Source organism: Clarias gariepinus, chromosome 5 (genome assembly GCF_024256425.1).
Source record: "Clarias gariepinus isolate MV-2021 ecotype Netherlands chromosome 5, CGAR_prim_01v2, whole genome shotgun sequence".
Classification (NCBI taxonomy): domain Eukaryota; kingdom Metazoa; phylum Chordata; class Actinopteri; order Siluriformes; family Clariidae; genus Clarias; species Clarias gariepinus.
This window is the reverse complement of record NC_071104.1, coordinates 1-27,533: the sequence shown is the minus strand read 5'-3', so window position 1 is coordinate 27,533 and position 27,533 is coordinate 1. Positions and strand designations below refer to the sequence as shown.

The 27,533-nt window shown below is 46.5% G+C and overlaps 35 non-coding genes across 35 annotated transcripts; all 35 read left to right on the top strand.

Annotated features, from left to right (window-relative positions):
• Positions 1 to 299: 299 nt before the first annotated feature.
• Positions 300 to 463, top strand: LOC128524911 (U1 spliceosomal RNA). The gene has a single exon (XR_008360738.1). It is a non-coding gene; the product is annotated as a U1 spliceosomal RNA (small nuclear RNA).
• Positions 464 to 1,091: 628 nt separating this feature from the next.
• Positions 1,092 to 1,255, top strand: LOC128524910 (U1 spliceosomal RNA). Its single transcript, XR_008360737.1, has one exon. It is a non-coding gene; the product is annotated as a U1 spliceosomal RNA (small nuclear RNA).
• Positions 1,256 to 1,883: 628 nt separating this feature from the next.
• LOC128524909 (U1 spliceosomal RNA) lies at positions 1,884 to 2,047 on the top strand. Its single transcript, XR_008360736.1, has one exon. It is a non-coding gene; the product is annotated as a U1 spliceosomal RNA (small nuclear RNA).
• Positions 2,048 to 2,675: 628 nt separating this feature from the next.
• Positions 2,676 to 2,839, top strand: LOC128524908 (U1 spliceosomal RNA). The gene has a single exon (XR_008360735.1). It is a non-coding gene; the product is annotated as a U1 spliceosomal RNA (small nuclear RNA).
• Positions 2,840 to 3,467: 628 nt separating this feature from the next.
• LOC128524907 (U1 spliceosomal RNA) lies at positions 3,468 to 3,631 on the top strand. Its single transcript, XR_008360734.1, has one exon. It is a non-coding gene; the product is annotated as a U1 spliceosomal RNA (small nuclear RNA).
• Positions 3,632 to 4,259: 628 nt separating this feature from the next.
• Positions 4,260 to 4,423, top strand: LOC128524906 (U1 spliceosomal RNA). Its single transcript, XR_008360733.1, has one exon. It is a non-coding gene; the product is annotated as a U1 spliceosomal RNA (small nuclear RNA).
• A 628-nt stretch (positions 4,424 to 5,051) lies between these two features.
• On the top strand, positions 5,052 to 5,215 carry LOC128524788 (U1 spliceosomal RNA). The gene has a single exon (XR_008360621.1). It is a non-coding gene; the product is annotated as a U1 spliceosomal RNA (small nuclear RNA).
• Positions 5,216 to 5,843: 628 nt separating this feature from the next.
• On the top strand, positions 5,844 to 6,007 carry LOC128524904 (U1 spliceosomal RNA). Its single transcript, XR_008360731.1, has one exon. It is a non-coding gene; the product is annotated as a U1 spliceosomal RNA (small nuclear RNA).
• Positions 6,008 to 6,635: 628 nt separating this feature from the next.
• On the top strand, positions 6,636 to 6,799 carry LOC128524903 (U1 spliceosomal RNA). Its single transcript, XR_008360730.1, has one exon. It is a non-coding gene; the product is annotated as a U1 spliceosomal RNA (small nuclear RNA).
• Positions 6,800 to 7,427: 628 nt separating this feature from the next.
• Positions 7,428 to 7,591, top strand: LOC128524902 (U1 spliceosomal RNA). The gene has a single exon (XR_008360729.1). It is a non-coding gene; the product is annotated as a U1 spliceosomal RNA (small nuclear RNA).
• Positions 7,592 to 8,219: 628 nt separating this feature from the next.
• Positions 8,220 to 8,383, top strand: LOC128524901 (U1 spliceosomal RNA). Its single transcript, XR_008360728.1, has one exon. It is a non-coding gene; the product is annotated as a U1 spliceosomal RNA (small nuclear RNA).
• Positions 8,384 to 9,011: 628 nt separating this feature from the next.
• On the top strand, positions 9,012 to 9,175 carry LOC128524791 (U1 spliceosomal RNA). The gene has a single exon (XR_008360623.1). It is a non-coding gene; the product is annotated as a U1 spliceosomal RNA (small nuclear RNA).
• A 628-nt stretch (positions 9,176 to 9,803) lies between these two features.
• LOC128524810 (U1 spliceosomal RNA) lies at positions 9,804 to 9,967 on the top strand. Its single transcript, XR_008360643.1, has one exon. It is a non-coding gene; the product is annotated as a U1 spliceosomal RNA (small nuclear RNA).
• A 628-nt stretch (positions 9,968 to 10,595) lies between these two features.
• LOC128524832 (U1 spliceosomal RNA) lies at positions 10,596 to 10,759 on the top strand. Its single transcript, XR_008360664.1, has one exon. It is a non-coding gene; the product is annotated as a U1 spliceosomal RNA (small nuclear RNA).
• Positions 10,760 to 11,387: 628 nt separating this feature from the next.
• LOC128524819 (U1 spliceosomal RNA) lies at positions 11,388 to 11,551 on the top strand. Its single transcript, XR_008360651.1, has one exon. It is a non-coding gene; the product is annotated as a U1 spliceosomal RNA (small nuclear RNA).
• Positions 11,552 to 12,179: 628 nt separating this feature from the next.
• On the top strand, positions 12,180 to 12,343 carry LOC128524900 (U1 spliceosomal RNA). The gene has a single exon (XR_008360727.1). It is a non-coding gene; the product is annotated as a U1 spliceosomal RNA (small nuclear RNA).
• Positions 12,344 to 12,971: 628 nt separating this feature from the next.
• Positions 12,972 to 13,135, top strand: LOC128524899 (U1 spliceosomal RNA). Its single transcript, XR_008360726.1, has one exon. It is a non-coding gene; the product is annotated as a U1 spliceosomal RNA (small nuclear RNA).
• A 628-nt stretch (positions 13,136 to 13,763) lies between these two features.
• On the top strand, positions 13,764 to 13,927 carry LOC128524809 (U1 spliceosomal RNA). The gene has a single exon (XR_008360642.1). It is a non-coding gene; the product is annotated as a U1 spliceosomal RNA (small nuclear RNA).
• Positions 13,928 to 14,555: 628 nt separating this feature from the next.
• On the top strand, positions 14,556 to 14,719 carry LOC128524888 (U1 spliceosomal RNA). The gene has a single exon (XR_008360715.1). It is a non-coding gene; the product is annotated as a U1 spliceosomal RNA (small nuclear RNA).
• Positions 14,720 to 15,347: 628 nt separating this feature from the next.
• LOC128524808 (U1 spliceosomal RNA) lies at positions 15,348 to 15,511 on the top strand. The gene has a single exon (XR_008360641.1). It is a non-coding gene; the product is annotated as a U1 spliceosomal RNA (small nuclear RNA).
• A 628-nt stretch (positions 15,512 to 16,139) lies between these two features.
• On the top strand, positions 16,140 to 16,303 carry LOC128524876 (U1 spliceosomal RNA). Its single transcript, XR_008360704.1, has one exon. It is a non-coding gene; the product is annotated as a U1 spliceosomal RNA (small nuclear RNA).
• A 628-nt stretch (positions 16,304 to 16,931) lies between these two features.
• LOC128524864 (U1 spliceosomal RNA) lies at positions 16,932 to 17,095 on the top strand. Its single transcript, XR_008360693.1, has one exon. It is a non-coding gene; the product is annotated as a U1 spliceosomal RNA (small nuclear RNA).
• A 628-nt stretch (positions 17,096 to 17,723) lies between these two features.
• On the top strand, positions 17,724 to 17,887 carry LOC128524853 (U1 spliceosomal RNA). Its single transcript, XR_008360682.1, has one exon. It is a non-coding gene; the product is annotated as a U1 spliceosomal RNA (small nuclear RNA).
• A 628-nt stretch (positions 17,888 to 18,515) lies between these two features.
• LOC128524840 (U1 spliceosomal RNA) lies at positions 18,516 to 18,679 on the top strand. Its single transcript, XR_008360670.1, has one exon. It is a non-coding gene; the product is annotated as a U1 spliceosomal RNA (small nuclear RNA).
• A 628-nt stretch (positions 18,680 to 19,307) lies between these two features.
• On the top strand, positions 19,308 to 19,471 carry LOC128524829 (U1 spliceosomal RNA). Its single transcript, XR_008360661.1, has one exon. It is a non-coding gene; the product is annotated as a U1 spliceosomal RNA (small nuclear RNA).
• A 628-nt stretch (positions 19,472 to 20,099) lies between these two features.
• Positions 20,100 to 20,263, top strand: LOC128524818 (U1 spliceosomal RNA). Its single transcript, XR_008360650.1, has one exon. It is a non-coding gene; the product is annotated as a U1 spliceosomal RNA (small nuclear RNA).
• Positions 20,264 to 20,891: 628 nt separating this feature from the next.
• LOC128524806 (U1 spliceosomal RNA) lies at positions 20,892 to 21,055 on the top strand. The gene has a single exon (XR_008360639.1). It is a non-coding gene; the product is annotated as a U1 spliceosomal RNA (small nuclear RNA).
• Positions 21,056 to 21,683: 628 nt separating this feature from the next.
• LOC128524795 (U1 spliceosomal RNA) lies at positions 21,684 to 21,847 on the top strand. Its single transcript, XR_008360628.1, has one exon. It is a non-coding gene; the product is annotated as a U1 spliceosomal RNA (small nuclear RNA).
• A 628-nt stretch (positions 21,848 to 22,475) lies between these two features.
• On the top strand, positions 22,476 to 22,639 carry LOC128524783 (U1 spliceosomal RNA). The gene has a single exon (XR_008360615.1). It is a non-coding gene; the product is annotated as a U1 spliceosomal RNA (small nuclear RNA).
• A 628-nt stretch (positions 22,640 to 23,267) lies between these two features.
• On the top strand, positions 23,268 to 23,431 carry LOC128524771 (U1 spliceosomal RNA). The gene has a single exon (XR_008360603.1). It is a non-coding gene; the product is annotated as a U1 spliceosomal RNA (small nuclear RNA).
• Positions 23,432 to 24,059: 628 nt separating this feature from the next.
• LOC128524759 (U1 spliceosomal RNA) lies at positions 24,060 to 24,223 on the top strand. Its single transcript, XR_008360591.1, has one exon. It is a non-coding gene; the product is annotated as a U1 spliceosomal RNA (small nuclear RNA).
• Positions 24,224 to 24,851: 628 nt separating this feature from the next.
• LOC128524747 (U1 spliceosomal RNA) lies at positions 24,852 to 25,015 on the top strand. The gene has a single exon (XR_008360580.1). It is a non-coding gene; the product is annotated as a U1 spliceosomal RNA (small nuclear RNA).
• A 628-nt stretch (positions 25,016 to 25,643) lies between these two features.
• LOC128524735 (U1 spliceosomal RNA) lies at positions 25,644 to 25,807 on the top strand. The gene has a single exon (XR_008360569.1). It is a non-coding gene; the product is annotated as a U1 spliceosomal RNA (small nuclear RNA).
• Positions 25,808 to 26,435: 628 nt separating this feature from the next.
• On the top strand, positions 26,436 to 26,599 carry LOC128524930 (U1 spliceosomal RNA). The gene has a single exon (XR_008360754.1). It is a non-coding gene; the product is annotated as a U1 spliceosomal RNA (small nuclear RNA).
• Positions 26,600 to 27,227: 628 nt separating this feature from the next.
• LOC128524918 (U1 spliceosomal RNA) lies at positions 27,228 to 27,391 on the top strand. The gene has a single exon (XR_008360743.1). It is a non-coding gene; the product is annotated as a U1 spliceosomal RNA (small nuclear RNA).
• The last annotated feature ends 142 nt before the right edge of the window (positions 27,392 to 27,533 follow it).

Here is a 27,533-nt window from a genome sequence, read left to right as displayed (position 1 = left end):
GCATTCATGTCCTGGCTGCCAGTAGACGGAGCACTAGTAAAACTCTCGCTATGTAAAATACTACCCAAAAGACTATGTGTGTAGAACTCTGGGTATTAATTCACCTTCATGTTGGTACCACCCAAAATACTACGTGTCTGAATCTCTGGGGAGTATTTTACATTCTAGATAGAGCGTGTTAAACTCTGACCTGGAAGGGGCGGAGTCATGAAGTGTGCCAGGCCCTGGGCTGAGGTCAGCCACCCTCACCCAGTTGCCGACCATTCTGCAGGGCAGTTCTCAGACAGGCAAAGCAGAGCATACTTACCTGGCAGGGGTGATACCATGATCAAGAAGGTGGTTTGCCCAAGACGAGGCTCAACCATTGCACTCAGGTTGTGCTGACTCTTGCGAATTCCCCAAATGTGGGAATCTCGACTGCATAATTTCTGGTAGTGGGGGACTGCGTTCGCGCTCTCCCCTGATGCTTAATCTTGTCACAAAATAAAAGATGAAAACAACTGGTTTCTTTCCAGAGCATCTGGTTTTGGCACTCTGCATGTTCTCTGACTGTGTATTTGTTAACGTTTTTACCTTTGGTTGGTGAGGAAGATTAAACAAATGCATGTGTACTTTCTCTGCTAATGTTTTGTCAGGCCGATTGATTGAGGCCCACTGAAACGCTGTGAAGTATATTGCATTGATGTCCTGCATGGAAGTTGAGGGAGCCCTAGTGAATCTCTGGCTAGTATTTTGCATTCGTGTCCTGCTTGGAAGTTGAGGGAGCCCTACTGAAACTCTGGGTAGTATTTTGCATTCATGTCCTGGCTGCCAGTAGACGGAGCACTAGTAAAACTCTCGCTATGTAAAATACTACCCAAAAGACTATGTGTGTAGAACTCTGGGTATTAATTCACCTTCATGTTGGTACCACCCAAAATACTACGTGTCTGAATCTCTGGGGAGTATTTTACATTCTAGATAGAGCGTGTTAAACTCTGACCTGGAAGGGGCGGAGTCATGAAGTGTGCCAGGCCCTGGGCTGAGGTCAGCCACCCTCACCCAGTTGCCGACCATTCTGCAGGGCAGTTCTCAGACAGGCAAAGCAGAGCATACTTACCTGGCAGGGGTGATACCATGATCAAGAAGGTGGTTTGCCCAAGACGAGGCTCAACCATTGCACTCAGGTTGTGCTGACTCTTGCGAATTCCCCAAATGTGGGAATCTCGACTGCATAATTTCTGGTAGTGGGGGACTGCGTTCGCGCTCTCCCCTGATGCTTAATCTTGTCACAAAATAAAAGATGAAAACAACTGGTTTCTTTCCAGAGCATCTGGTTTTGGCACTCTGCATGTTCTCTGACTGTGTATTTGTTAACGTTTTTACCTTTGGTTGGTGAGGAAGATTAAACAAATGCATGTGTACTTTCTCTGCTAATGTTTTGTCAGGCCGATTGATTGAGGCCCACTGAAACGCTGTGAAGTATATTGCATTGATGTCCTGCATGGAAGTTGAGGGAGCCCTAGTGAATCTCTGGCTAGTATTTTGCATTCGTGTCCTGCTTGGAAGTTGAGGGAGCCCTACTGAAACTCTGGGTAGTATTTTGCATTCATGTCCTGGCTGCCAGTAGACGGAGCACTAGTAAAACTCTCGCTATGTAAAATACTACCCAAAAGACTATGTGTGTAGAACTCTGGGTATTAATTCACCTTCATGTTGGTACCACCCAAAATACTACGTGTCTGAATCTCTGGGGAGTATTTTACATTCTAGATAGAGCGTGTTAAACTCTGACCTGGAAGGGGCGGAGTCATGAAGTGTGCCAGGCCCTGGGCTGAGGTCAGCCACCCTCACCCAGTTGCCGACCATTCTGCAGGGCAGTTCTCAGACAGGCAAAGCAGAGCATACTTACCTGGCAGGGGTGATACCATGATCAAGAAGGTGGTTTGCCCAAGACGAGGCTCAACCATTGCACTCAGGTTGTGCTGACTCTTGCGAATTCCCCAAATGTGGGAATCTCGACTGCATAATTTCTGGTAGTGGGGGACTGCGTTCGCGCTCTCCCCTGATGCTTAATCTTGTCACAAAATAAAAGATGAAAACAACTGGTTTCTTTCCAGAGCATCTGGTTTTGGCACTCTGCATGTTCTCTGACTGTGTATTTGTTAACGTTTTTACCTTTGGTTGGTGAGGAAGATTAAACAAATGCATGTGTACTTTCTCTGCTAATGTTTTGTCAGGCCGATTGATTGAGGCCCACTGAAACGCTGTGAAGTATATTGCATTGATGTCCTGCATGGAAGTTGAGGGAGCCCTAGTGAATCTCTGGCTAGTATTTTGCATTCATGTCCTGCTTGGAAGTTGAGGGAGCCCTACTGAAACTCTGGGTAGTATTTTGCATTCATGTCCTGGCTGCCAGTAGACGGAGCACTAGTAAAACTCTCGCTATGTAAAATACTACCCAAAAGACTATGTGTGTAGAACTCTGGGTATTAATTCACCTTCATGTTGGTACCACCCAAAATACTACGTGTCTGAATCTCTGGGGAGTATTTTACATTCTAGATAGAGCGTGTTAAACTCTGACCTGGAAGGGGCGGAGTCATGAAGTGTGCCAGGCCCTGGGCTGAGGTCAGCCACCCTCACCCAGTTGCCGACCATTCTGCAGGGCAGTTCTCAGACAGGCAAAGCAGAGCATACTTACCTGGCAGGGGTGATACCATGATCAAGAAGGTGGTTTGCCCAAGACGAGGCTCAACCATTGCACTCAGGTTGTGCTGACTCTTGCGAATTCCCCAAATGTGGGAATCTCGACTGCATAATTTCTGGTAGTGGGGGACTGCGTTCGCGCTCTCCCCTGATGCTTAATCTTGTCACAAAATAAAAGATGAAAACAACTGGTTTCTTTCCAGAGCATCTGGTTTTGGCACTCTGCATGTTCTCTGACTGTGTATTTGTTAACGTTTTTACCTTTGGTTGGTGAGGAAGATTAAACAAATGCATGTGTACTTTCTCTGCTAATGTTTTGTCAGGCCGATTGATTGAGGCCCACTGAAACGCTGTGAAGTATATTGCATTGATGTCCTGCATGGAAGTTGAGGGAGCCCTAGTGAATCTCTGGCTAGTATTTTGCATTCATGTCCTGCTTGGAAGTTGAGGGAGCCCTACTGAAACTCTGGGTAGTATTTTGCATTCATGTCCTGGCTGCCAGTAGACGGAGCACTAGTAAAACTCTCGCTATGTAAAATACTACCCAAAAGACTATGTGTGTAGAACTCTGGGTATTAATTCACCTTCATGTTGGTACCACCCAAAATACTACGTGTCTGAATCTCTGGGGAGTATTTTACATTCTAGATAGAGCGTGTTAAACTCTGACCTGGAAGGGGCGGAGTCATGAAGTGTGCCAGGCCCTGGGCTGAGGTCAGCCACCCTCACCCAGTTGCCGACCATTCTGCAGGGCAGTTCTCAGACAGGCAAAGCAGAGCATACTTACCTGGCAGGGGTGATACCATGATCAAGAAGGTGGTTTGCCCAAGACGAGGCTCAACCATTGCACTCAGGTTGTGCTGACTCTTGCGAATTCCCCAAATGTGGGAATCTCGACTGCATAATTTCTGGTAGTGGGGGACTGCGTTCGCGCTCTCCCCTGATGCTTAATCTTGTCACAAAATAAAAGATGAAAACAACTGGTTTCTTTCCAGAGCATCTGGTTTTGGCACTCTGCATGTTCTCTGACTGTGTATTTGTTAATGTTTTTACCTTTGGTTGGTGAGGAAGATTAAACAAATGCATGTGTACTTTCTCTGCTAATGTTTTGTCAGGCCGATTGATTGAGGCCCACTGAAACGCTGTGAAGTATATTGCATTGATGTCCTGCATGGAAGTTGAGGGAGCCCTAGTGAATCTCTGGCTAGTATTTTGCATTCATGTCCTGCTTGGAAGTTGAGGGAGCCCTACTGAAACTCTGGGTAGTATTTTGCATTCATGTCCTGGCTGCCAGTAGACGGAGCACTAGTAAAACTCTCGCTATGTAAAATACTACCCAAAAGACTATGTGTGTAGAACTCTGGGTATTAATTCACCTTCATGTTGGTACCACCCAAAATACTACGTGTCTGAATCTCTGGGGAGTATTTTACATTCTAGATAGAGCGTGTTAAACTCTGACCTGGAAGGGGCGGAGTCATGAAGTGTGCCAGGCCCTGGGCTGAGGTCAGCCACCCTCACCCAGTTGCCGACCATTCTGCAGGGCAGTTCTCAGACAGGCAAAGCAGAGCATACTTACCTGGCAGGGGTGATACCATGATCAAGAAGGTGGTTTGCCCAAGACGAGGCTCAACCATTGCACTCAGGTTGTGCTGACTCTTGCGAATTCCCCAAATGTGGGAATCTCGACTGCATAATTTCTGGTAGTGGGGGACTGCGTTCGCGCTCTCCCCTGATGCTTAATCTTGTCACAAAATAAAAGATGAAAACAACTGGTTTCTTTCCAGAGCATCTGGTTTTGGCACTCTGCATGTTCTCTGACTGTGTATTTGTTAATGTTTTTACCTTTGGTTGGTGAGGAAGATTAAACAAATGCATGTGTACTTTCTCTGCTAATGTTTTGTCAGGCCGATTGATTGAGGCCCACTGAAACGCTGTGAAGTATATTGCATTGATGTCCTGCATGGAAGTTGAGGGAGCCCTAGTGAATCTCTGGCTAGTATTTTGCATTCATGTCCTGCTTGGAAGTTGAGGGAGCCCTACTGAAACTCTGGGTAGTATTTTGCATTCATGTCCTGGCTGCCAGTAGACGGAGCACTAGTAAAACTCTCGCTATGTAAAATACTACCCAAAAGACTATGTGTGTAGAACTCTGGGTATTAATTCACCTTCATGTTGGTACCACCCAAAATACTACGTGTCTGAATCTCTGGGGAGTATTTTACATTCTAGATAGAGCGTGTTAAACTCTGACCTGGAAGGGGCGGAGTCATGAAGTGTGCCAGGCCCTGGGCTGAGGTCAGCCACCCTCACCCAGTTGCCGACCATTCTGCAGGGCAGTTCTCAGACAGGCAAAGCAGAGCATACTTACCTGGCAGGGGTGATACCATGATCAAGAAGGTGGTTTGCCCAAGACGAGGCTCAACCATTGCACTCAGGTTGTGCTGACTCTTGTGAATTCCCCAAATGTGGAAATCTCGACTGCATAATTTCTGGTAGTGGGGGACTGCGTTCGCGCTCTCCCCTGATGCTTAATCTTGTCACAAAATAAAAGATGAAAACAACTGGTTTCTTTCCAGAGCATCTGGTTTTGGCACTCTGCATGTTCTCTGACTGTGTATTTGTTAATGTTTTTACCTTTGGTTGGTGAGGAAGATTAAACAAATGCATGTGTACTTTCTCTGCTAATGTTTTGTCAGGCCGATTGATTGAGGCCCACTGAAACGCTGTGAAGTATATTGCATTGATGTCCTGCATGGAAGTTGAGGGAGCCCTAGTGAATCTCTGGCTAGTATTTTGCATTCATGTCCTGCTTGGAAGTTGAGGGAGCCCTACTGAAACTCTGGGTAGTATTTTGCATTCATGTCCTGGCTGCCAGTAGACGGAGCACTAGTAAAACTCTCGCTATGTAAAATACTACCCAAAAGACTATGTGTGTAGAACTCTGGGTATTAATTCACCTTCATGTTGGTACCACCCAAAATACTACGTGTCTGAATCTCTGGGGAGTATTTTACATTCTAGATAGAGCGTGTTAAACTCTGACCTGGAAGGGGCGGAGTCATGAAGTGTGCCACGCCCTGGGCTGAGGTCAGCCACCCTCACCCAGTTGCCGACCATTCTGCAGGGCAGTTCTCAGACAGGCAAAGCAGAGCATACTTACCTGGCAGGGGTGATACCATGATCAAGAAGGTGGTTTGCCCAAGACGAGGCTCAACCATTGCACTCAGGTTGTGCTGACTCTTGCGAATTCCCCAAATGTGGGAATCTCGACTGCATAATTTCTGGTAGTGGGGGACTGCGTTCGCGCTCTCCCCTGATGCTTAATCTTGTCACAAAATAAAAGATGAAAACAACTGGTTTCTTTCCAGAGCATCTGGTTTTGGCACTCTGCATGTTCTCTGACTGTGTATTTGTTAACGTTTTTACCTTTGGTTGGTGAGGAAGATTAAACAAATGCATGTGTACTTTCTCTGCTAATGTTTTGTCAGGCCGATTGATTGAGGCCCACTGAAACGCTGTGAAGTATATTGCATTGATGTCCTGCATGGAAGTTGAGGGAGCCCTAGTGAATCTCTGGCTAGTATTTTGCATTCATGTCCTGCTTGGAAGTTGAGGGAGCCCTACTGAAACTCTGGGTAGTATTTTGCATTCATGTCCTGGCTGCCAGTAGACGGAGCACTAGTAAAACTCTCGCTATGTAAAATACTACCCAAAAGACTATGTGTGTAGAACTCTGGGTATTAATTCACCTTCATGTTGGTACCACCCAAAATACTACGTGTCTGAATCTCTGGGGAGTATTTTACATTCTAGATAGAGCGTGTTAAACTCTGACCTGGAAGGGGCGGAGTCATGAAGTGTGCCAGGCCCTGGGCTGAGGTCAGCCACCCTCACCCAGTTGCCGACCATTCTGCAGGGCAGTTCTCAGACAGGCAAAGCAGAGCATACTTACCTGGCAGGGGTGATACCATGATCAAGAAGGTGGTTTGCCCAAGACGAGGCTCAACCATTGCACTCAGGTTGTGCTGACTCTTGCGAATTCCCCAAATGTGGGAATCTCGACTGCATAATTTCTGGTAGTGGGGGACTGCGTTCGCGCTCTCCCCTGATGCTTAATCTTGTCACAAAATAAAAGATGAAAACAACTGGTTTCTTTCCAGAGCATCTGGTTTTGGCACTCTGCATGTTCTCTGACTGTGTATTTGTTAACGTTTTTACCTTTGGTTGGTGAGGAAGATTAAACAAATGCATGTGTACTTTCTCTGCTAATGTTTTGTCAGGCCGATTGATTGAGGCCCACTGAAACGCTGTGAAGTATATTGCATTGATGTCCTGCATGGAAGTTGAGGGAGCCCTAGTGAATCTCTGGCTAGTATTTTGCATTCATGTCCTGCTTGGAAGTTGAGGGAGCCCTACTGAAACTCTGGGTAGTATTTTGCATTCATGTCCTGGCTGCCAGTAGACGGAGCACTAGTAAAACTCTCGCTATGTAAAATACTACCCAAAAGACTATGTGTGTAGAACTCTGGGTATTAATTCACCTTCATGTTGGTACCACCCAAAATACTACGTGTCTGAATCTCTGGGGAGTATTTTACATTCTAGATAGAGCGTGTTAAACTCTGACCTGGAAGGGGCGGAGTCATGAAGTGTGCCAGGCCCTGGGCTGAGGTCAGCCACCCTCACCCAGTTGCCGACCATTCTGCAGGGCAGTTCTCAGACAGGCAAAGCAGAGCATACTTACCTGGCAGGGGTGATACCATGATCAAGAAGGTGGTTTGCCCAAGACGAGGCTCAACCATTGCACTCAGGTTGTGCTGACTCTTGCGAATTCCCCAAATGTGGGAATCTCGACTGCATAATTTCTGGTAGTGGGGGACTGCGTTCGCGCTCTCCCCTGATGCTTAATCTTGTCACAAAATAAAAGATGAAAACAACTGGTTTCTTTCCAGAGCATCTGGTTTTGGCACTCTGCATGTTCTCTGACTGTGTATTTGTTAACGTTTTTACCTTTGGTTGGTGAGGAAGATTAAACAAATGCATGTGTACTTTCTCTGCTAATGTTTTGTCAGGCCGATTGATTGAGGCCCACTGAAACGCTGTGAAGTATATTGCATTGATGTCCTGCATGGAAGTTGAGGGAGCCCTAGTGAATCTCTGGCTAGTATTTTGCATTCATGTCCTGCTTGGAAGTTGAGGGAGCCCTACTGAAACTCTGGGTAGTATTTTGCATTCATGTCCTGGCTGCCAGTAGACGGAGCACTAGTAAAACTCTCGCTATGTAAAATACTACCCAAAAGACTATGTGTGTAGAACTCTGGGTATTAATTCACCTTCATGTTGGTACCACCCAAAATACTACGTGTCTGAATCTCTGGGGAGTATTTTACATTCTAGATAGAGCGTGTTAAACTCTGACCTGGAAGGGGCGGAGTCATGAAGTGTGCCAGGCCCTGGGCTGAGGTCAGCCACCCTCACCCAGTTGCCGACCATTCTGCAGGGCAGTTCTCAGACAGGCAAAGCAGAGCATACTTACCTGGCAGGGGTGATACCATGATCAAGAAGGTGGTTTGCCCAAGACGAGGCTCAACCATTGCACTCAGGTTGTGCTGACTCTTGCGAATTCCCCAAATGTGGGAATCTCGACTGCATAATTTCTGGTAGTGGGGGACTGCGTTCGCGCTCTCCCCTGATGCTTAATCTTGTCACAAAATAAAAGATGAAAACAACTGGTTTCTTTCCAGAGCATCTGGTTTTGGCACTCTGCATGTTCTCTGACTGTGTATTTGTTAACGTTTTTACCTTTGGTTGGTGAGGAAGATTAAACAAATGCATGTGTACTTTCTCTGCTAATGTTTTGTCAGGCCGATTGATTGAGGCCCACTGAAACGCTGTGAAGTATATTGCATTGATGTCCTGCATGGAAGTTGAGGGAGCCCTAGTGAATCTCTGGCTAGTATTTTGCATTCATGTCCTGCTTGGAAGTTGAGGGAGCCCTACTGAAACTCTGGGTAGTATTTTGCATTCATGTCCTGGCTGCCAGTAGACGGAGCACTAGTAAAACTCTCGCTATGTAAAATACTACCCAAAAGACTATGTGTGTAGAACTCTGGGTATTAATTCACCTTCATGTTGGTACCACCCAAAATACTACGTGTCTGAATCTCTGGGGAGTATTTTACATTCTAGATAGAGCGTGTTAAACTCTGACCTGGAAGGGGCGGAGTCATGAAGTGTGCCAGGCCCTGGGCTGAGGTCAGCCACCCTCACCCAGTTGCCGACCATTCTGCAGGGCAGTTCTCAGACAGGCAAAGCAGAGCATACTTACCTGGCAGGGGTGATACCATGATCAAGAAGGTGGTTTGCCCAAGACGAGGCTCAACCATTGCACTCAGGTTGTGCTGACTCTTGCGAATTCCCCAAATGTGGGAATCTCGACTGCATAATTTCTTGTAGTGGGGGACTGCGTTCGCGCTCTCCCCTGATGCTTAATCTTGTCACAAAATAAAAGATGAAAACAACTGGTTTCTTTCCAGAGCATCTGGTTTTGGCACTCTGCATGTTCTCTGACTGTGTATTTGTTAACGTTTTTACCTTTGGTTGGTGAGGAAGATTAAACAAATGCATGTGTACTTTCTCTGCTAATGTTTTGTCAGGCCGATTGATTGAGGCCCACTGAAACGCTGTGAAGTATATTGCATTGATGTCCTGCATGGAAGTTGAGGGAGCCCTAGTGAATCTCTGGCTAGTATTTTGCATTCATGTCCTGCTTGGAAGTTGAGGGAGCCCTACTGAAACTCTGGGTAGTATTTTGCATTCATGTCCTGGCTGCCAGTAGACGGAGCACTAGTAAAACTCTCGCTATGTAAAATACTACCCAAAAGACTATGTGTGTAGAACTCTGGGTATTAATTCACCTTCATGTTGGTACCACCCAAAATACTACGTGTCTGAATCTCTGGGGAGTATTTTACATTCTAGATAGAGCGTGTTAAACACTGACCTGGAAGGGGCGGAGTCATGAAGTGTGCCAGGCCCTGGGCTGAGGTCAGCCACCCTCACCCAGTTGCCGACCATTCTGCAGGGCAGTTCTCAGACAGGCAAAGCAGAGCATACTTACCTGGCCGGGGTGATACCATGATCAAGAAGGTGGTTTGCCCAAGACGAGGCTCAACCATTGCACTCAGGTTGTGCTGACTCTTGCGAATTCCCCAAATGTGGGAATCTCGACTGCATAATTTCTGGTAGTGGGGGACTGCGTTCGCGCTCTCCCCTGATGCTTAATCTTGTCACAAAATAAAAGATGAAAACAACTGGTTTCTTTCCAGAGCATCTGGTTTTGGCACTCTGCATGTTCTCTGACTGTGTATTTGTTAACGTTTTTACCTTTGGTTGGTGAGGAAGATTAAACAAATGCATGTGTACTTTCTCTGCTAATGTTTTGTCAGGCCGATTGATTGAGGCCCACTGAAACGCTGTGAAGTATATTGCATTGATGTCCTGCATGGAAGTTGAGGGAGCCCTAGTGAATCTCTGGCTAGTATTTTGCATTCATGTCCTGCTTGGAAGTTGAGGGAGCCCTACTGAAACTCTGGGTAGTATTTTGCATTCATGTCCTGGCTGCCAGTAGACGGAGCACTAGTAAAACTCTCGCTATGTAAAATACTACCCAAAAGACTATGTGTGTAGAACTCTGGGTATTAATTCACCTTCATGTTGGTACCACCCAAAATACTACGTGTCTGAATCTCTGGGGAGTATTTTACATTCTAGATAGAGCGTGTTAAACTCTGACCTGGAAGGGGCGGAGTCATGAAGTGTGCCAGGCCCTGGGCTGAGGTCAGCCACCCTCACCCAGTTGCCGACCATTCTGCAGGGCAGTTCTCAGACAGGCAAAGCAGAGCATACTTACCTGGCCGGGGTGATACCATGATCAAGAAGGTGGTTTGCCCAAGACGAGGCTCAACCATTGCACTCAGGTTGTGCTGACTCTTGCGAATTCCCCAAATGTGGGAATCTCAACTGCATAATTTCTGGTAGTGGGGGACTGCGTTCGCGCTCTCCCCTGATGCTTAATCTTGTCACAAAATAAAAGATGAAAACAACTGGTTTCTTTCCAGAGCATCTGGTTTTGGCACTCTGCATGTTCTCTGACTGTGTATTTGTTAACGTTTTTACCTTTGGTTGGTGAGGAAGATTAAACAAATGCATGTGTACTTTCTCTGCTAATGTTTTGTCAGGCCGATTGATTGAGGCCCACTGAAACGCTGTGAAGTATATTGCATTGATGTCCTGCATGGAAGTTGAGGGAGCCCTAGTGAATCTCTGGCTAGTATTTTGCATTCATGTCCTGCTTGGAAGTTGAGGGAGCCCTACTGAAACTCTGGGTAGTATTTTGCATTCATGTCCTGGCTGCCAGTAGACGGAGCACTAGTAAAACTCTCGCTATGTAAAATACTACCCAAAAGACTATGTGTGTAGAACTCTGGGTATTAATTCACCTTCATGTTGGTACCACCCAAAATACTACGTGTCTGAATCTCTGGGGAGTATTTTACATTCTAGATAGAGCGTGTTAAACTCTGACCTGGAAGGGGCGGAGTCATGAAGTGTGCCAGGCCCTGGGCTGAGGTCAGCCACCCTCACCCAGTTGCCGACCATTCTGCAGGGCAGTTCTCAGACAGGCAAAGCAGAGCATACTTACCTGGCCGGGGTGATACCATGATCAAGAAGGTGGTTTGCCCAAGACGAGGCTCAACCATTGCACTCAGGTTGTGCTGACTCTTGCGAATTCCCCAAATGTGGGAATCTCGACTGCATAATTTCTGGTAGTGGGGGACTGTGTTCGCGCTCTCCCCTGATGCTTAATCTTGTCACAAAATAAAAGATGAAAACAACTGGTTTCTTTCCAGAGCATCTGGTTTTGGCACTCTGCATGTTCTCTGACTGTGTATTTGTTAACGTTTTTACCTTTGGTTGGTGAGGAAGATTAAACAAATGCATGTGTACTTTCTCTGCTAATGTTTTGTCAGGCCGATTGATTGAGGCCCACTGAAACGCTGTGAAGTATATTGCATTGATGTCCTGCATGGAAGTTGAGGGAGCCCTAGTGAATCTCTGGCTAGTATTTTGCATTCATGTCCTGCTTGGAAGTTGAGGGAGCCCTACTGAAACTCTGGGTAGTATTTTGCATTCATGTCCTGGCTGCCAGTAGACGGAGCACTAGTAAAACTCTCGCTATGTAAAATACTACCCAAAAGACTATGTGTGTAGAACTCTGGGTATTAATTCACCTTCATGTTGGTACCACCCAAAATACTACGTGTCTGAATCTCTGGGGAGTATTTTACATTCTAGATAGAGCGTGTTAAACTCTGACCTGGAAGGGGCGGAGTCATGAAGTGTGCCAGGCCCTGGGCTGAGGTCAGCCACCCTCACCCAGTTGCCGACCATTCTGCAGGGCAGTTCTCAGACAGGCAAAGCAGAGCATACTTACCTGGCAGGGGTGATACCATGATCAAGAAGGTGGTTTGCCCAAGACGAGGCTCAACCATTGCACTCAGGTTGTGCTGACTCTTGCGAATTCCCCAAATGTGGGAATCTCGACTGCATAATTTCTGGTAGTGGGGGACTGCGTTCGCGCTCTCCCCTGATGCTTAATCTTGTCACAAAATAAAAGATGAAAACAACTGGTTTCTTTCCAGAGCATCTGGTTTTGGCACTCTGCATGTTCTCTGACTGTGTATTTGTTAACGTTTTTACCTTTGGTTGGTGAGGAAGATTAAACAAATGCATGTGTACTTTCTCTGCTAATGTTTTGTCAGGCCGATTGATTGAGGCCCACTGAAACGCTGTGAAGTATATTGCATTGATGTCCTGCAGGGAAGTTGAGGGAGCCCTAGTGAATCTCTGGCTAGTATTTTGCATTCATGTCCTGCTTGGAAGTTGAGGGAGCCCTACTGAAACTCTGGGTAGTATTTTGCATTCATGTCCTGGCTGCCAGTAGACGGAGCACTAGTAAAACTCTCGCTATGTAAAATACTACCCAAAAGACTATGTGTGTAGAACTCTGGGTATTAATTCACCTTCATGTTGGTACCACCCAAAATACTACGTGTCTGAATCTCTGGGGAGTATTTTACATTCTAGATAGAGCGTGTTAAACTCTGACCTGGAAGGGGCGGAGTCATGAAGTGTGCCAGGCCCTGGGCTGAGGTCAGCCACCCTCACCCAGTTGCCGACCATTCTGCAGGGCAGTTCTCAGACAGGCAAAGCAGAGCATACTTACCTGGCAGGGGTGATACCATGATCAAGAAGGTGGTTTGCCCAAGACGAGGCTCAACCATTGCACTCAGGTTGTGCTGACTCTTGCGAATTCCCCAAATGTGGGAATCTCGACTGCATAATTTCTGGTAGTGGGGGACTGCGTTCGCGCTCTCCCCTGATGCTTAATCTTGTCACAAAATAAAAGATGAAAACAACTGGTTTCTTTCCAGAGCATCTGGTTTTGGCACTCTGCATGTTCTCTGACTGTGTATTTGTTAACGTTTTTACCTTTGGTTGGTGAGGAAGATTAAACAAATGCATGTGTACTTTCTCTGCTAATGTTTTGTCAGGCCGATTGATTGAGGCCCACTGAAACGCTGTGAAGTATATTGCATTGATGTCCTGCAGGGAAGTTGAGGGAGCCCTAGTGAATCTCTGGCTAGTATTTTGCATTCATGTCCTGCTTGGAAGTTGAGGGAGCCCTACTGAAACTCTGGGTAGTATTTTGCATTCATGTCCTGGCTGCCAGTAGACGGAGCACTAGTAAAACTCTCGCTATGTAAAATACTACCCAAAAGACTATGTGTGTAGAACTCTGGGTATTAATTCACCTTCATGTTGGTACCACCCAAAATACTACGTGTCTGAATCTCTGGGGAGTATTTTACATTCTAGATAGAGCGTGTTAAACTCTGACCTGGAAGGGGCGGAGTCATGAAGTGTGCCAGGCCCTGGGCTGAGGTCAGCCACCCTCACCCAGTTGCCGACCATTCTGCAGGGCAGTTCTCAGACAGGCAAAGCAGAGCATACTTACCTGGCCGGGGTGATACCATGATCAAGAAGGTGGTTTGCCCAAGACGAGGCTCAACCATTGCACTCAGGTTGTGCTGACTCTTGCGAATTCCCCAAATGTGGGAATCTCGACTGCATAATTTCTGGTAGTGGGGGACTGCGTTCGCGCTCTCCCCTGATGCTTAATCTTGTCACAAAATAAAAGATGAAAACAACTGGTTTCTTTCCAGAGCATCTGGTTTTGGCACTCTGCATGTTCTCTGACTGTGTATTTGTTAACGTTTTTACCTTTGGTTGGTGAGGAAGATTAAACAAATGCATGTGTACTTTCTCTGCTAATGTTTTGTCAGGCCGATTGATTGAGGCCCACTGAAACGCTGTGAAGTATATTGCATTGATGTCCTGCATGGAAGTTGAGGGAGCCCTAGTGAATCTCTGGCTAGTATTTTGCATTCATGTCCTGCTTGGAAGTTGAGGGAGCCCTACTGAAACTCTGGGTAGTATTTTGCATTCATGTCCTGGCTGCCAGTAGACGGAGCACTAGTAAAACTCTCGCTATGTAAAATACTACCCAAAAGACTATGTGTGTAGAACTCTGGGTATTAATTCACCTTCATGTTGGTACCACCCAAAATACTACGTGTCTGAATCTCTGGGGAGTATTTTACATTCTAGATAGAGCGTGTTAAACTCTGACCTGGAAGGGGCGGAGTCATGAAGTGTGCCAGGCCCTGGGCTGAGGTCAGCCACCCTCACCCAGTTGCCGACCATTCTGCAGGGCAGTTCTCAGACAGGCAAAGCAGAGCATACTTACCTGGCAGGGGTGATACCATGATCAAGAAGGTGGTTTGCCCAAGACGAGGCTCAACCATTGCACTCAGGTTGTGCTGACTCTTGCGAATTCCCCAAATGTGGGAATCTCGACTGCATAATTTCTGGTAGTGGGGGACTGCGTTCGCGCTCTCCCCTGATGCTTAATCTTGTCACAAAATAAAAGATGAAAACAACTGGTTTCTTTCCAGAGCATCTGGTTTTGGCACTCTGCATGTTCTCTGACTGTGTATTTGTTAACGTTTTTACCTTTGGTTGGTGAGGAAGATTAAACAAATGCATGTGTACTTTCTCTGCTAATGTTTTGTCAGGCCGATTGATTGAGGCCCACTGAAACGCTGTGAAGTATATTGCATTGATGTCCTGCAGGGAAGTTGAGGGAGCCCTAGTGAATCTCTGGCTAGTATTTTGCATTCATGTCCTGCTTGGAAGTTGAGGGAGCCCTACTGAAACTCTGGGTAGTATTTTGCATTCATGTCCTGGCTGCCAGTAGACGGAGCACTAGTAAAACTCTCGCTATGTAAAATACTACCCAAAAGACTATGTGTGTAGAACTCTGGGTATTAATTCACCTTCATGTTGGTACCACCCAAAATACTACGTGTCTGAATCTCTGGGGAGTATTTTACATTCTAGATAGAGCGTGTTAAACTCTGACCTGGAAGGGGCGGAGTCATGAAGTGTGCCAGGCCCTGGGCTGAGGTCAGCCACCCTCACCCAGTTGCCGACCATTCTGCAGGGCAGTTCTCAGACAGGCAAAGCAGAGCATACTTACCTGGCCGGGGTGATACCATGATCAAGAAGGTGGTTTGCCCAAGACGAGGCTCAACCATTGCACTCAGGTTGTGCTGACTCTTGCGAATTCCCCAAATGTGGGAATCTCGACTGCATAATTTCTGGTAGTGGGGGACTGCGTTCGCGCTCTCCCCTGATGCTTAATCTTGTCACAAAATAAAAGATGAAAACAACTGGTTTCTTTCCAGAGCATCTGGTTTTGGCACTCTGCATGTTCTCTGACTGTGTATTTGTTAACGTTTTTACCTTTGGTTGGTGAGGAAGATTAAACAAATGCATGTGTACTTTCTCTGCTAATGTTTTGTCAGGCCGATTGATTGAGGCCCACTGAAACGCTGTGAAGTATATTGCATTGATGTCCTGCATGGAAGTTGAGGGAGCCCTAGTGAATCTCTGGCTAGTATTTTGCATTCATGTCCTGCTTGGAAGTTGAGGGAGCCCTACTGAAACTCTGGGTAGTATTTTGCATTCATGTCCTGGCTGCCAGTAGACGGAGCACTAGTAAAACTCTCGCTATGTAAAATACTACCCAAAAGACTATGTGTGTAGAACTCTGGGTATTAATTCACCTTCATGTTGGTACCACCCAAAATACTACGTGTCTGAATCTCTGGGGAGTATTTTACATTCTAGATAGAGCGTGTTAAACTCTGACCTGGAAGGGGCGGAGTCATGAAGTGTGCCAGGCCCTGGGCTGAGGTCAGCCACCCTCACCCAGTTGCCGACCATTCTGCAGGGCAGTTCTCAGACAGGCAAAGCAGAGCATACTTACCTGGCAGGGGTGATACCATGATCAAGAAGGTGGTTTGCCCAAGACGAGGCTCAACCATTGCACTCAGGTTGTGCTGACTCTTGCGAATTCCCCAAATGTGGGAATCTCGACTGCATAATTTCTGGTAGTGGGGGACTGCGTTCGCGCTCTCCCCTGATGCTTAATCTTGTCACAAAATAAAAGATGAAAACAACTGGTTTCTTTCCAGAGCATCTGGTTTTGGCACTCTGCATGTTCTCTGACTGTGTATTTGTTAACGTTTTTACCTTTGGTTGGTGAGGAAGATTAAACAAATGCATGTGTACTTTCTCTGCTAATGTTTTGTCAGGCCGATTGATTGAGGCCCACTGAAACGCTGTGAAGTATATTGCATTGATGTCCTGCATGGAAGTTGAGGGAGCCCTAGTGAATCTCTGGCTAGTATTTTGCATTCATGTCCTGCTTGGAAGTTGAGGGAGCCCTACTGAAACTCTGGGTAGTATTTTGCATTCATGTCCTGGCTGCCAGTAGACGGAGCACTAGTAAAACTCTCGCTATGTAAAATACTACCCAAAAGACTATGTGTGTAGAACTCTGGGTATTAATTCACCTTCATGTTGGTACCACCCAAAATACTACGTGTCTGAATCTCTGGGGAGTATTTTACATTCTAGATAGAGCGTGTTAAACTCTGACCTGGAAGGGGCGGAGTCATGAAGTGTGCCAGGCCCTGGGCTGAGGTCAGCCACCCTCACCCAGTTGCCGACCATTCTGCAGGGCAGTTCTCAGACAGGCAAAGCAGAGCATACTTACCTGGCAGGGGTGATACCATGATCAAGAAGGTGGTTTGCCCAAGACGAGGCTCAACCATTGCACTCAGGTTGTGCTGACTCTTGCGAATTCCCCAAATGTGGGAATCTCGACTGCATAATTTCTGGTAGTGGGGGACTGCGTTCGCGCTCTCCCCTGATGCTTAATCTTGTCACAAAATAAAAGATGAAAACAACTGGTTTCTTTCCAGAGCATCTGGTTTTGGCACTCTGCATGTTCTCTGACTGTGTATTTGTTAACGTTTTTACCTTTGGTTGGTGAGGAAGATTAAACAAATGCATGTGTACTTTCTCTGCTAATGTTTTGTCAGGCCGATTGATTGAGGCCCACTGAAACGCTGTGAAGTATATTGCATTGATGTCCTGCATGGAAGTTGAGGGAGCCCTAGTGAATCTCTGGCTAGTATTTTGCATTCATGTCCTGCTTGGAAGTTGAGGGAGCCCTACTGAAACTCTGGGTAGTATTTTGCATTCATGTCCTGGCTGCCAGTAGACGGAGCACTAGTAAAACTCTCGCTATGTAAAATACTACCCAAAAGACTATGTGTGTAGAACTCTGGGTATTAATTCACCTTCATGTTGGTACCACCCAAAATACTACGTGTCTGAATCTCTGGGGAGTATTTTACATTCTAGATAGAGCGTGTTAAACTCTGACCTGGAAGGGGCGGAGTCATGAAGTGTGCCAGGCCCTGGGCTGAGGTCAGCCACCCTCACCCAGTTGCCGACCATTCTGCAGGGCAGTTCTCAGACAGGCAAAGCAGAGCATACTTACCTGGCAGGGGTGATACCATGATCAAGAAGGTGGTTTGCCCAAGACGAGGCTCAACCATTGCACTCAGGTTGTGCTGACTCTTGCGAATTCCCCAAATGTGGGAATCTCGACTGCATAATTTCTGGTAGTGGGGGACTGCGTTCGCGCTCTCCCCTGATGCTTAATCTTGTCACAAAATAAAAGATGAAAACAACTGGTTTCTTTCCAGAGCATCTGGTTTTGGCACTCTGCATGTTCTCTGACTGTGTATTTGTTAACGTTTTTACCTTTGGTTGGTGAGGAAGATTAAACAAATGCATGTGTACTTTCTCTGCTAATGTTTTGTCAGGCCGATTGATTGAGGCCCACTGAAACGCTGTGAAGTATATTGCATTGATGTCCTGCATGGAAGTTGAGGGAGCCCTAGTGAATCTCTGGCTAGTATTTTGCATTCATGTCCTGCTTGGAAGTTGAGGGAGCCCTACTGAAACTCTGGGTAGTATTTTGCATTCATGTCCTGGCTGCCAGTAGACGGAGCACTAGTAAAACTCTCGCTATGTAAAATACTACCCAAAAGACTATGTGTGTAGAACTCTGGGTATTAATTCACCTTCATGTTGGTACCACCCAAAATACTACGTGTCTGAATCTCTGGGGAGTATTTTACATTCTAGATAGAGCGTGTTAAACTCTGACCTGGAAGGGGCGGAGTCATGAAGTGTGCCAGGCCCTGGGCTGAGGTCAGCCACCCTCACCCAGTTGCCGACCATTCTGCAGGGCAGTTCTCAGACAGGCAAAGCAGAGCATACTTACCTGGCAGGGGTGATACCATGATCAAGAAGGTGGTTTGCCCAAGACGAGGCTCAACCATTGCACTCAGGTTGTGCTGACTCTTGCGAATTCCCCAAATGTGGGAATCTCGACTGCATAATTTCTGGTAGTGGGGGACTGCGTTCGCGCTCTCCCCTGATGCTTAATCTTGTCACAAAATAAAAGATGAAAACAACTGGTTTCTTTCCAGAGCATCTGGTTTTGGCACTCTGCATGTTCTCTGACTGTGTATTTGTTAACGTTTTTACCTTTGGTTGGTGAGGAAGATTAAACAAATGCATGTGTACTTTCTCTGCTAATGTTTTGTCAGGCCGATTGATTGAGGCCCACTGAAACGCTGTGAAGTATATTGCATTGATGTCCTGCATGGAAGTTGAGGGAGCCCTAGTGAATCTCTGGCTAGTATTTTGCATTCATGTCCTGCTTGGAAGTTGAGGGAGCCCTACTGAAACTCTGGGTAGTATTTTGCATTCATGTCCTGGCTGCCAGTAGACGGAGCACTAGTAAAACTCTCGCTATGTAAAATACTACCCAAAAGACTATGTGTGTAGAACTCTGGGTATTAATTCACCTTCATGTTGGTACCACCCAAAATACTACGTGTCTGAATCTCTGGGGAGTATTTTACATTCTAGATAGAGCGTGTTAAACTCTGACCTGGAAGGGGCGGAGTCATGAAGTGTGCCAGGCCCTGGGCTGAGGTCAGCCACCCTCACCCAGTTGCCGACCATTCTGCAGGGCAGTTCTCAGACAGGCAAAGCAGAGCATACTTACCTGGCAGGGGTGATACCATGATCAAGAAGGTGGTTTGCCCAAGACGAGGCTCAACCATTGCACTCAGGTTGTGCTGACTCTTGCGAATTCCCCAAATGTGGGAATCTCGACTGCATAATTTCTGGTAGTGGGGGACTGCGTTCGCGCTCTCCCCTGATGCTTAATCTTGTCACAAAATAAAAGATGAAAACAACTGGTTTCTTTCCAGAGCATCTGGTTTTGGCACTCTGCATGTTCTCTGACTGTGTATTTGTTAACGTTTTTACCTTTGGTTGGTGAGGAAGATTAAACAAATGCATGTGTACTTTCTCTGCTAATGTTTTGTCAGGCCGATTGATTGAGGCCCACTGAAACGCTGTGAAGTATATTGCATTGATGTCCTGCATGGAAGTTGAGGGAGCCCTAGTGAATCTCTGGCTAGTATTTTGCATTCATGTCCTGCTTGGAAGTTGAGGGAGCCCTACTGAAACTCTGGGTAGTATTTTGCATTCATGTCCTGGCTGCCAGTAGACGGAGCACTAGTAAAACTCTCGCTATGTAAAATACTACCCAAAAGACTATGTGTGTAGAACTCTGGGTATTAATTCACCTTCATGTTGGTACCACCCAAAATACTACGTGTCTGAATCTCTGGGGAGTATTTTACATTCTAGATAGAGCGTGTTAAACTCTGACCTGGAAGGGGCGGAGTCATGAAGTGTGCCAGGCCCTGGGCTGAGGTCAGCCACCCTCACCCAGTTGCCGACCATTCTGCAGGGCAGTTCTCAGACAGGCAAAGCAGAGCATACTTACCTGGCAGGGGTGATACCATGATCAAGAAGGTGGTTTGCCCAAGACGAGGCTCAACCATTGCACTCAGGTTGTGCTGACTCTTGCGAATTCCCCAAATGTGGGAATCTCGACTGCATAATTTCTGGTAGTGGGGGACTGCGTTCGCGCTCTCCCCTGATGCTTAATCTTGTCACAAAATAAAAGATGAAAACAACTGGTTTCTTTCCAGAGCATCTGGTTTTGGCACTCTGCATGTTCTCTGACTGTGTATTTGTTAACGTTTTTACCTTTGGTTGGTGAGGAAGATTAAACAAATGCATGTGTACTTTCTCTGCTAATGTTTTGTCAGGCCGATTGATTGAGGCCCACTGAAACGCTGTGAAGTATATTGCATTGATGTCCTGCATGGAAGTTGAGGGAGCCCTAGTGAATCTCTGGCTAGTATTTTGCATTCATGTCCTGCTTGGAAGTTGAGGGAGCCCTACTGAAACTCTGGGTAGTATTTTGCATTCATGTCCTGGCTGCCAGTAGACGGAGCACTAGTAAAACTCTCGCTATGTAAAATACTACCCAAAAGACTATGTGTGTAGAACTCTGGGTATTAATTCACCTTCATGTTGGTACCACCCAAAATACTACGTGTCTGAATCTCTGGGGAGTATTTTACATTCTAGATAGAGCGTGTTAAACTCTGACCTGGAAGGGGCGGAGTCATGAAGTGTGCCAGGCCCTGGGCTGAGGTCAGCCACCCTCACCCAGTTGCCGACCATTCTGCAGGGCAGTTCTCAGACAGGCAAAGCAGAGCATACTTACCTGGCAGGGGTGATACCATGATCAAGAAGGTGGTTTGCCCAAGACGAGGCTCAACCATTGCACTCAGGTTGTGCTGACTCTTGCGAATTCCCCAAATGTGGGAATCTCGACTGCATAATTTCTGGTAGTGGGGGACTGCGTTCGCGCTCTCCCCTGATGCTTAATCTTGTCACAAAATAAAAGATGAAAACAACTGGTTTCTTTCCAGAGCATCTGGTTTTGGCACTCTGCATGTTCTCTGACTGTGTATTTGTTAACGTTTTTACCTTTGGTTGGTGAGGAAGATTAAACAAATGCATGTGTACTTTCTCTGCTAATGTTTTGTCAGGCCGATTGATTGAGGCCCACTGAAACGCTGTGAAGTATATTGCATTGATGTCCTGCATGGAAGTTGAGGGAGCCCTAGTGAATCTCTGGCTAGTATTTTGCATTCATGTCCTGCTTGGAAGTTGAGGGAGCCCTACTGAAACTCTGGGTAGTATTTTGCATTCATGTCCTGGCTGCCAGTAGACGGAGCACTAGTAAAACTCTCGCTATGTAAAATACTACCCAAAAGACTATGTGTGTAGAACTCTGGGTATTAATTCACCTTCATGTTGGTACCACCCAAAATACTACGTGTCTGAATCTCTGGGGAGTATTTTACATTCTAGATAGAGCGTGTTAAACTCTGACCTGGAAGGGGCGGAGTCATGAAGTGTGCCAGGCCCTGGGCTGAGGTCAGCCACCCTCACCCAGTTGCCGACCATTCTGCAGGGCAGTTCTCAGACAGGCAAAGCAGAGCATACTTACCTGGCAGGGGTGATACCATGATCAAGAAGGTGGTTTGCCCAAGACGAGGCTCAACCATTGCACTCAGGTTGTGCTGACTCTTGCGAATTCCCCAAATGTGGGAATCTCGACTGCATAATTTCTGGTAGTGGGGGACTGCGTTCGCGCTCTCCCCTGATGCTTAATCTTGTCACAAAATAAAAGATGAAAACAACTGGTTTCTTTCCAGAGCATCTGGTTTTGGCACTCTGCATGTTCTCTGACTGTGTATTTGTTAACGTTTTTACCTTTGGTTGGTGAGGAAGATTAAACAAATGCATGTGTACTTTCTCTGCTAATGTTTTGTCAGGCCGATTGATTGAGGCCCACTGAAACGCTGTGAAGTATATTGCATTGATGTCCTGCATGGAAGTTGAGGGAGCCCTAGTGAATCTCTGGCTAGTATTTTGCATTCATGTCCTGCTTGGAAGTTGAGGGAGCCCTACTGAAACTCTGGGTAGTATTTTGCATTCATGTCCTGGCTGCCAGTAGACGGAGCACTAGTAAAACTCTCGCTATGTAAAATACTACCCAAAAGACTATGTGTGTAGAACTCTGGGTATTAATTCACCTTCATGTTGGTACCACCCAAAATACTACGTGTCTGAATCTCTGGGGAGTATTTTACATTCTAGATAGAGCGTGTTAAACTCTGACCTGGAAGGGGCGGAGTCATGAAGTGTGCCAGGCCCTGGGCTGAGGTCAGCCACCCTCACCCAGTTGCCGACCATTCTGCAGGGCAGTTCTCAGACAGGCAAAGCAGAGCATACTTACCTGGCAGGGGTGATACCATGATCAAGAAGGTGGTTTGCCCAAGACGAGGCTCAACCATTGCACTCAGGTTGTGCTGACTCTTGCGAATTCCCCAAATGTGGGAATCTCGACTGCATAATTTCTGGTAGTGGGGGACTGCGTTCGCGCTCTCCCCTGATGCTTAATCTTGTCACAAAATAAAAGATGAAAACAACTGGTTTCTTTCCAGAGCATCTGGTTTTGGCACTCTGCATGTTCTCTGACTGTGTATTTGTTAACGTTTTTACCTTTGGTTGGTGAGGAAGATTAAACAAATGCATGTGTACTTTCTCTGCTAATGTTTTGTCAGGCCGATTGATTGAGGCCCACTGAAACGCTGTGAAGTATATTGCATTGATGTCCTGCATGGAAGTTGAGGGAGCCCTAGTGAATCTCTGGCTAGTATTTTGCATTCATGTCCTGCTTGGAAGTTGAGGGAGCCCTACTGAAACTCTGGGTAGTATTTTGCATTCATGTCCTGGCTGCCAGTAGACGGAGCACTAGTAAAACTCTCGCTATGTAAAATACTACCCAAAAGACTATGTGTGTAGAACTCTGGGTATTAATTCACCTTCATGTTGGTACCACCCAAAATACTACGTGTCTGAATCTCTGGGGAGTATTTTACATTCTAGATAGAGCGTGTTAAACTCTGACCTGGAAGGGGCGGAGTCATGAAGTGTGCCAGGCCCTGGGCTGAGGTCAGCCACCCTCACCCAGTTGCCGACCATTCTGCAGGGCAGTTCTCAGACAGGCAAAGCAGAGCATACTTACCTGGCAGGGGTGATACCATGATCAAGAAGGTGGTTTGCCCAAGACGAGGCTCAACCATTGCACTCAGGTTGTGCTGACTCTTGCGAATTCCCCAAATGTGGGAATCTCGACTGCATAATTTCTGGTAGTGGGGGACTGCGTTCGCGCTCTCCCCTGATGCTTAATCTTGTCACAAAATAAAAGATGAAAACAACTGGTTTCTTTCCAGAGCATCTGGTTTTGGCACTCTGCATGTTCTCTGACTGTGTATTTGTTAACGTTTTTACCTTTGGTTGGTGAGGAAGATTAAACAAATGCATGTGTACTTTCTCTGCTAATGTTTTGTCAGGCCGATTGATTGAGGCCCACTGAAACGCTGTGAAGTATATTGCATTGATGTCCTGCATGGAAGTTGAGGGAGCCCTAGTGAATCTCTGGCTAGTATTTTGCATTCATGTCCTGCTTGGAAGTTGAGGGAGCCCTACTGAAACTCTGGGTAGTATTTTGCATTCATGTCCTGGCTGCCAGTAGACGGAGCACTAGTAAAACTCTCGCTATGTAAAATACTACCCAAAAGACTATGTGTGTAGAACTCTGGGTATTAATTCACCTTCATGTTGGTACCACCCAAAATACTACGTGTCTGAATCTCTGGGGAGTATTTTACATTCTAGATAGAGCGTGTTAAACTCTGACCTGGAAGGGGCGGAGTCATGAAGTGTGCCAGGCCCTGGGCTGAGGTCAGCCACCCTCACCCAGTTGCCGACCATTCTGCAGGGCAGTTCTCAGACAGGCAAAGCAGAGCATACTTACCTGGCAGGGGTGATACCATGATCAAGAAGGTGGTTTGCCCAAGACGAGGCTCAACCATTGCACTCAGGTTGTGCTGACTCTTGCGAATTCCCCAAATGTGGGAATCTCGACTGCATAATTTCTGGTAGTGGGGGACTGCGTTCGCGCTCTCCCCTGATGCTTAATCTTGTCACAAAATAAAAGATGAAAACAACTGGTTTCTTTCCAGAGCATCTGGTTTTGGCACTCTGCATGTTCTCTGACTGTGTATTTGTTAACGTTTTTACCTTTGGTTGGTGAGGAAGATTAAACAAATGCATGTGTACTTTCTCTGCTAATGTTTTGTCAGGCCGATTGATTGAGGCCCACTGAAACGCTGTGAAGTATATTGCATTGATGTCCTGCATGGAAGTTGAGGGAGCCCTAGTGAATCTCTGGCTAGTATTTTGCATTCATGTCCTGCTTGGAAGTTGAGGGAGCCCTACTGAAACTCTGGGTAGTATTTTGCATTCATGTCCTGGCTGCCAGTAGACGGAGCACTAGTAAAACTCTCGCTATGTAAAATACTACCCAAAAGACTATGTGTGTAGAACTCTGGGTATTAATTCACCTTCATGTTGGTACCACCCAAAATACTACGTGTCTGAATCTCTGGGGAGTATTTTACATTCTAGATAGAGCGTGTTAAACTCTGACCTGGAAGGGGCGGAGTCATGAAGTGTGCCAGGCCCTGGGCTGAGGTCAGCCACCCTCACCCAGTTGCCGACCATTCTGCAGGGCAGTTCTCAGACAGGCAAAGCAGAGCATACTTACCTGGCAGGGGTGATACCATGATCAAGAAGGTGGTTTGCCCAAGACGAGGCTCAACCATTGCACTCAGGTTGTGCTGACTCTTGCGAATTCCCCAAATGTGGGAATCTCGACTGCATAATTTCTGGTAGTGGGGGACTGCGTTCGCGCTCTCCCCTGATGCTTAATCTTGTCACAAAATAAAAGATGAAAACAACTGGTTTCTTTCCAGAGCATCTGGTTTTGGCACTCTGCATGTTCTCTGACTGTGTATTTGTTAACGTTTTTACCTTTGGTTGGTGAGGAAGATTAAACAAATGCATGTGTACTTTCTCTGCTAATGTTTTGTCAGGCCGATTGATTGAGGCCCACTGAAACGCTGTGAAGTATATTGCATTGATGTCCTGCATGGAAGTTGAGGGAGCCCTAGTGAATCTCTGGCTAGTATTTTGCATTCATGTCCTGCTTGGAAGTTGAGGGAGCCCTACTGAAACTCTGGGTAGTATTTTGCATTCATGTCCTGGCTGCCAGTAGACGGAGCACTAGTAAAACTCTCGCTATGTAAAATACTACCCAAAAGACTATGTGTGTAGAACTCTGGGTATTAATTCACCTTCATGTTGGTACCACCCAAAATACTACGTGTCTGAATCTCTGGGGAGTATTTTACATTCTAGATAGAGCGTGTTAAACTCTGACCTGGAAGGGGCGGAGTCATGAAGTGTGCCAGGCCCTGGGCTGAGGTCAGCCACCCTCACCCAGTTGCCGACCATTCTGCAGGGCAGTTCTCAGACAGGCAAAGCAGAGCATACTTACCTGGCAGGGGTGATACCATGATCAAGAAGGTGGTTTGCCCAAGACGAGGCTCAACCATTGCACTCAGGTTGTGCTGACTCTTGCGAATTCCCCAAATGTGGGAATCTCGACTGCATAATTTCTGGTAGTGGGGGACTGCGTTCGCGCTCTCCCCTGATGCTTAATCTTGTCACAAAATAAAAGATGAAAACAACTGGTTTCTTTCCAGAGCATCTGGTTTTGGCACTCTGCATGTTCTCTGACTGTGTATTTGTTAACGTTTTTACCTTTGGTTGGTGAGGAAGATTAAACAAATGCATGTGTACTTTCTCTGCTAATGTTTTGTCAGGCCGATTGATTGAGGCCCACTGAAACGCTGTGAAGTATATTGCATTGATGTCCTGCATGGAAGTTGAGGGAGCCCTAGTGAATCTCTGGCTAGTATTTTGCATTCATGTCCTGCTTGGAAGTTGAGGGAGCCCTACTGAAACTCTGGGTAGTATTTTGCATTCATGTCCTGGCTGCCAGTAGACGGAGCACTAGTAAAACTCTCGCTATGTAAAATACTACCCAAAAGACTATGTGTGTAGAACTCTGGGTATTAATTCACCTTCATGTTGGTACCACCCAAAATACTACGTGTCTGAATCTCTGGGGAGTATTTTACATTCTAGATAGAGCGTGTTAAACTCTGACCTGGAAGGGGCGGAGTCATGAAGTGTGCCAGGCCCTGGGCTGAGGTCAGCCACCCTCACCCAGTTGCCGACCATTCTGCAGGGCAGTTCTCAGACAGGCAAAGCAGAGCATACTTACCTGGCAGGGGTGATACCATGATCAAGAAGGTGGTTTGCCCAAGACGAGGCTCAACCATTGCACTCAGGTTGTGCTGACTCTTGCGAATTCCCCAAATGTGGGAATCTCGACTGCATAATTTCTGGTAGTGGGGGACTGCGTTCGCGCTCTCCCCTGATGCTTAATCTTGTCACAAAATAAAAGATGAAAACAACTGGTTTCTTTCCAGAGCATCTGGTTTTGGCACTCTGCATGTTCTCTGACTGTGTATTTGTTAACGTTTTTACCTTTGGTTGGTGAGGAAGATTAAACAAATGCATGTGTACTTTCTCTGCTAATGTTTTGTCAGGCCGATTGATTGAGGCCCACTGAAACGCTGTGAAGTATATTGCATTGATGTCCTGCATGGAAGTTGAGGGAGCCCTAGTGAATCTCTGGCTAGTATTTTGCATTCATGTCCTGCTTGGAAGTTGAGGGAGCCCTACTGAAACTCTGGGTAGTATTTTGCATTCATGTCCTGGCTGCCAGTAGACGGAGCACTAGTAAAACTCTCGCTATGTAAAATACTACCCAAAAGACTATGTGTGTAGAACTCTGGGTATTAATTCACCTTCATGTTGGTACCACCCAAAATACTACGTGTCTGAATCTCTGGGGAGTATTTTACATTCTAGATAGAGCGTGTTAAACTCTGACCTGGAAGGGGCGGAGTCATGAAGTGTGCCAGGCCCTGGGCTGAGGTCAGCCACCCTCACCCAGTTGCCGACCATTCTGCAGGGCAGTTCTCAGACAGGCAAAGCAGAGCATACTTACCTGGCAGGGGTGATACCATGATCAAGAAGGTGGTTTGCCCAAGACGAGGCTCAACCATTGCACTCAGGTTGTGCTGACTCTTGCGAATTCCCCAAATGTGGGAATCTCGACTGCATAATTTCTGGTAGTGGGGGACTGCGTTCGCGCTCTCCCCTGATGCTTAATCTTGTCACAAAATAAAAGATGAAAACAACTGGTTTCTTTCCAGAGCATCTGGTTTTGGCACTCTGCATGTTCTCTGACTGTGTATTTGTTAACGTTTTTACCTTTGGTTGGTGAGGAAGATTAAACAAATGCA